This window comes from Notolepis coatsorum (genome assembly GCF_963971535.1).
Source record: "Notolepis coatsorum genome assembly, chromosome: 19".
In the NCBI taxonomy this organism is placed as follows: domain Eukaryota; kingdom Metazoa; phylum Chordata; class Actinopteri; order Aulopiformes; family Paralepididae; genus Notolepis; species Notolepis coatsorum.
Window position 1 is genome coordinate 2,867,691 of NC_140183.1, and position 6,000 is coordinate 2,873,690.

Sequence of the window (6,000 nt, forward strand, 5' to 3'; positions counted from 1 at the left end):
TCTCCCCCGGAGACCTGAGATCTACTGTTGAGCCCCTCTCAACTCTCCAATGGTTCAAGAGCGCCATCTGGTGGCCGATCGGCGGATCGCCCAAACAGGAAGTGATGCGGATGAAGTGGTGCTCGCCCATATTTCGTCCGGGCACTCGCTATCGTTAGCGGGACTCCATCTTGATACACTGGACATCGATCGGTTGCAAATAACTCGATAAACAACATGATTTGGACGTATATACTATTATACAACCTGGAAATGGATCGCATATTTCTACATCCCATAATAGGAAAATTTCTGTTCCACGCTCATCGCCCAACGGCCCGAGGAAGCTACGGTAAGATTCAGCGTTATTTTTCAACGTGTTCGATACTAACTGCTCTAATGATCATATCACCCACACTAGATGAATCATATAACGTTGGCCACGGAATTATAAACGACCCCCCGCCCATCCGGTCAACATCAGATCATACGTAGTAACTCCTAGAAGCACGTCCAGTTGACATTTTTTATCTCGCACAGATTCCTATCAAACTGTATTTCATCATTAATATAATGCATTTAGGGCTATAAATCACGTTCTGGAGAAAGCTGCAGAAAACGATAAAAACATACTTATACTTTAGACCGTATTTTAGTATGAATATGTGAATGAAAAAGTATAACGTTGCTACACCCTGAACAATAGATATAGGACGTTGAATGGGACATAATAATGTCAATTTAGCAATACAATTTAAAAAGTTATAGCCCTGCAAAGAAGGGGAACTTCTCCATAGACAAATAGAGCTGGCAAGGGATGGTATATCATGAATTTAAGCCTGGCGATCAAAGTGTTAACACAACAGAACAGAATGAGAGAGAGAGAGAGAGAGACCACGGCGGGTTTATATTAATACAACAGAACAGAATGAGAGAGAGAGAGACCACGGCGGGTTTATATTAACACAACAGAACAGAATGAGAGAGAGAGAGAGAGAGAGAGAGAGAGAGAGAGAGAGAGAGAGACCACGGCGGGTTTATATTAACACAACAGAACAGAATGAGAGAGAGAGAGAGAGAGAGAGAGAGAGAGAGAGAGAGAGACCACGGCGGGTTTATATTAACACAACAGAACAGAAAGAGAGAGAGGGAGAGAGAGAGAGAGAGAGGGAGAGAGACCACGGCAGGTTTATATTAACACAACAGAACAGAATGAGAGAGAGAGAGAGAGAGAGAGCGAGAGAGAGAGAGAGAGAGAGAGAGAGAGAGAGAGAGAGAGAGAGAGACCACGGCGGGTTTATATTAACACAACAGAACAGAGAGAGAGAGAGAAAGAGAGAGAGAGAAGGAGGGAGAGAGAGAGAGAGAGAGAGAGAGGCCAGGCTGTGTTCACTTTGCCATCAGGGGGACATTGAGACAGAACGTTAGGTTATGACTATAACCAAGTTCTGTTAGTTAGGGGCGATGCTTGGCATCACTACTGCACTATCTCGCGTACGTGCACGCGTACTGAATAAACCACAAATGTACCTCTAATACCAGTATTAGTCTGACCACACCCCTCATCAGCTTACCTTCATAAGCAGGTGTGTGGTCACCTGCTCTCCTCCTTCCCAAGCTTTCACCACAAGGTGAGGACAAGGGCTGCAGCGGCCGTCTGATGCCAAGCATCGCCCCTAACTAACAGAACTTGGTTATAGTCATAACCTAACGTTCTGTATCGTTAGTGGCTTAGCTTGGCATCACTACTGCACAAGGGAGGCCACAAGCGGAGCCACTTGGCTGACAAATACACCCCGCTGACAGCCCCCCAAAACCATCAGAACAGGGAGGGCCGAGCCCCCCCGACCCCCCCTAATGGAGGGTAGCCCCCCTATTAGGGACGTCACGGGAGGGCGACGGACCCGACCGTGCGAAGAGGCACTCAAGCAACTCAACGCACAGGGTGAGCAGACCGTGGCTTGACCCCACGACTACACACACGCACAACCCGCATGCCACCCGGGAACGAACGGAGGAACAACCTCGTTACTGCCCCCAGAATCACGGGGTCAAGGGCAAACCCAACCCCGTGGCAAGGCCGTAGCAGCGGAGCACGAAGGAAGACCCAGACCCACCAAAAGGACTGGACTCCCTAGAATGGGGGCCCGGAGAAGTCCATGATGCCAGCATCAAGACCCCACCAGGTGGGCACGTAGTGCCCCGCCCCCCACATCGCCAGCGTATTCGGACAAAGGCCCCTCAGTTACTGCACCTGGTATTCCCAGGCGGAACCAACCAGGCCAGAACCTGCCCAGCTTCCGAGATCGGGCGTGTTCAGGTCGGTATGGCCGTAAGCCGAGCGGGCCCCGTCCCCCCAATAGTACACCGCCTGGCACACTGACCCTGCAGAACAGGCAGTCAGCATGGCCGTAAGCACACAAAAAAGGTTAACCAACGGAAGCAGGCAGCGCACCGGGGAAAAACCAGGCAACAGGCTGTTAACCCTAGCCTGGAGACTGCGGACGAGACAGGCGCCAGAGGGGACAGCTGAACACAGCCGCCCCGGCGGAAGGAGCGTAAGCTGGCGGTGTTGCATGACCAAGCCTCCATTTAACAACCCCCACCCAGAGGGGTCGAGGCAGAGAAGGCTGACACGATTGGCAGACGTCATGAACGTGCAGGGGCACCCTCAAACGGTGAACCCGGGAGTTGACACTGCTCCAACACACCAGGGAATCAACCACCTCGGTGTTACCCAATGCGGTGGTTGGTCCTATAACCCCTCAAGAAAAAACTCCAAAACACACCTGCGGGTATACACCGGCTATACCGCAGTACAAGTGTTTCAGTTTCCAAAAAGGGTTAACCCAGGCCTACGGGTCGCAAACATCACTTCGGACCGGGCCTGGCGGTACGGGAAGCACAGGGTCACCAGAGGAGGTCAAAAAACCACCCCCACAGGCCCCTCTTCGCCATGCGTGAGAGAGGAGCGAAAAATAATGGAGAACCAGCCCCTAAGCACACCGTACCTGGTATTCCCCGGCGGTCTCCCAACCAAGTACTAACCAGGACCAACCTGTGTAGCGGCCGAGATCCGACGAGATCGAGCGCGTACAGAATGGCATGGCTGTAAGCCATGACGACAGTGCTGAGTAAAAACATACCCAACCAGGGTCTCCATAGCGCTTAACCCTGTGACACCCAGACCGACCTGGCATTTTTCCCCCTGAAAAAAGCCCAAGTCCCTCAGGGTACCAGAACAGCAGATCTGCATCCCCGGCGGACAACGGGTTCAACTGATCTGGACCAGCGTGACCAGAACCAGTCCCGTGCCCTAACCACGCCGACATACCTACTCCAGGAGAAGGGCAGATATGCGTGTTGATCTTAACATGAAAAGAAGGCGCCACCCAGACGTTCGGACGAACCGCGCCTGGTGGCCCACCCCAAGGGCGTGAGACCCCACTACATATGTTCAGATCCATCCCGTCATCATCCCCCAGACATGAACGAGAATCCGTCGACAACCCACCCAGGTCATGGGATGTGGTCGTCGGAAGAGGAAAAACCCCCATCTCAGTTGCTTTAGAAAAACGCCGTTTCAACCACAAGCAACCAAGGCGTGCCAGTCAATCGCCTGTTTACAGCGAGCTAGCACTATACGTGCGTCGGGACACACCCCCATCAATGAACAGGCTATTTAGACCTGTCATTGAATCCCCAAGGCGCCCAGGGGAACGACAAGAGGGGTGTGACACTCCCTAACTCCAACACTTCTGGAATAGAAAGAAGGAAGCATCAACAGTATGTATCCCAGTCTACACAGCCGGGGTAAAAAATGTTCACATTTTTACATCCCACCACCCTCCCATAGGAAAGAGACGGGGATCCCCAGAGAGACTTCCCACGCGAGCTGTACAGATTGAAAAGAATATATTGCACCTTGAGCCATGTAAAAAACTGGTTTTAGGGCCTCCGGGGAAGAGGCACTGAACCCATACACACTCAATAAACGAATTGAATCGAATATACATACAATAGAAAAGGACCCTTCTAGAGGGTCCACTCACTTTGACAATCTGAGGAGGAAGGCTCTGTACTCTGATGGAGGCTTCCTCACATGGAAGAAGGAGTCCGAACTCACAGAAGGCCTGAATAGGCGCTTGGTGAGGAGGAGCCCTGACCACCCCCCCTGAAAACAGATCCATCACATGGACCTGAACAGCACACGGAAGTCCTACCAACAGAGACGCGCACGGTGACGTACTCTATGGCGGGGGAATTCCTGCGGTGCACACGCCCAATATACCAGGCCGTGGGACCAGGAACTCCCTCCCCCCCCCCCCCCCCCCCCCCCCCCCGTAACGTGCCGAACCGCCACGTGACGGGAACCTTGAAGGACAGGGGGTGTACCCCTGACCGACAGAACAATGGGGAGAGGAAAGGTTACCAGTTCACCCCTTTACGACCCCACACCCATGATACGACGTAACGACAAAAAGAGAATATGACACAGTCATAGTCAGCTCTATGAAGCGTTTCACAGCTCCACACAGCGCATGAGCTAACCTGCTATCTGATTTTTACTAAGGAAAAACACAGAATAGAGAGGGCTCTAAGAACCCCGGTCCAACATACACATGTGCTTCTGTGGCCAGTACAACCCAGTTGTAGGTCACATGACACACACAACCCATCATCACCTACAAAAAATGGCAAAAACACTCAACAGAGGAACGCCGTTTTTTCCACAATGAGAGAATACATCATTCTTGATTAGTATCGACCACAGGCCTTGCTAAGCACACGACAGCAACCAAACCAATTTCCCTTTAGGAAATAAGTTTCTCCAGCAGATTTAGCACAACCTCAGCAATCAAGCTAAGAGTTACATCGTATCCCTACCACACAAAAGACACAATTAATGCACAACATGTCTGATAGGAGGTGATAAAGTCCCCAGGGAACCGGGGGGGAAAACACAATCCTCCTATTTTACCCTCAATACGGCCAGTTAAAACAGGAAAACCTGTTAATGTGTGAACTCACTGTTCATTGTCATTACAGTCTGAGAAAGAACATTCTTTTACTCACTTGTCACCAAGCATAGCTTCATAGGTTAGTTGCCTTAGTAGTGAGTACACGGTACACATAAACACCATGATGTTTCTCACACAACAACCAGAGCAATACATCACGATCTGCACGGAGAAGCTAACTGCCAGTGACAAAAACAGCTCACACACAACCCGCAACGTATCCCAAATGCATTGCAACAACACACGTTTTGGGAAAAAACACCGTTATTCACAATACATTTAGCAAAGTAAAACCAGAAGACGTGTTATGAGGTCTGGCCAACCCCGTACCTACCCGGAACGCAGATCAGCGAAGTGCAGTCACAAGACACCGTAGAACACAGCCGTCCTGTGTTGTTCGATCCGGGCAGCGTAGCCGCTCCAACCAGTCACTACAGTCCTCTTTGTTGACGCAATCCCCGTCCAGGCCCAGGGCAGGGTCGACGAACATCCCCTGTCAAGGATGACGTCGTGGTCAAGAGTGTAAAACATGTTAAAATCAAAGCACGTTCAACAGAATAGCATCAAGCTAACGGCTGCTCCAACCGTTCGGGTGCTATTGCTTCCGCTCGCGAGACGCCGATCTAACGACGCACGCGATCAGAAGCGAGCTCCCGGCGGCGCGCGAGAAGCTAAGCTACCCCGCGCCAGGCCACTGACCGGCTAACCGTAAGCTATGAACATGTAAACAATGACATAACACTCACCCAGACAGGCCGCCGTTCTGAACCTCTCCTCACTTTTTAAGAGAAAAGAGAAAACAAGACGTCAACACCGCTTCACAACGGTGACATTACCACGTCCGGCGGAATCAGCACAGTACCAACTGGCCTGTATAGCTGACTTTGAACATGAATCTGCCGCTATCGCACATTACATGCACATATCCCCTCGTGAAGGAATACTCTCATTTGGATATGAAAGATGGGGTCTTAACACGGTGACAGAGAGAATCCACTCG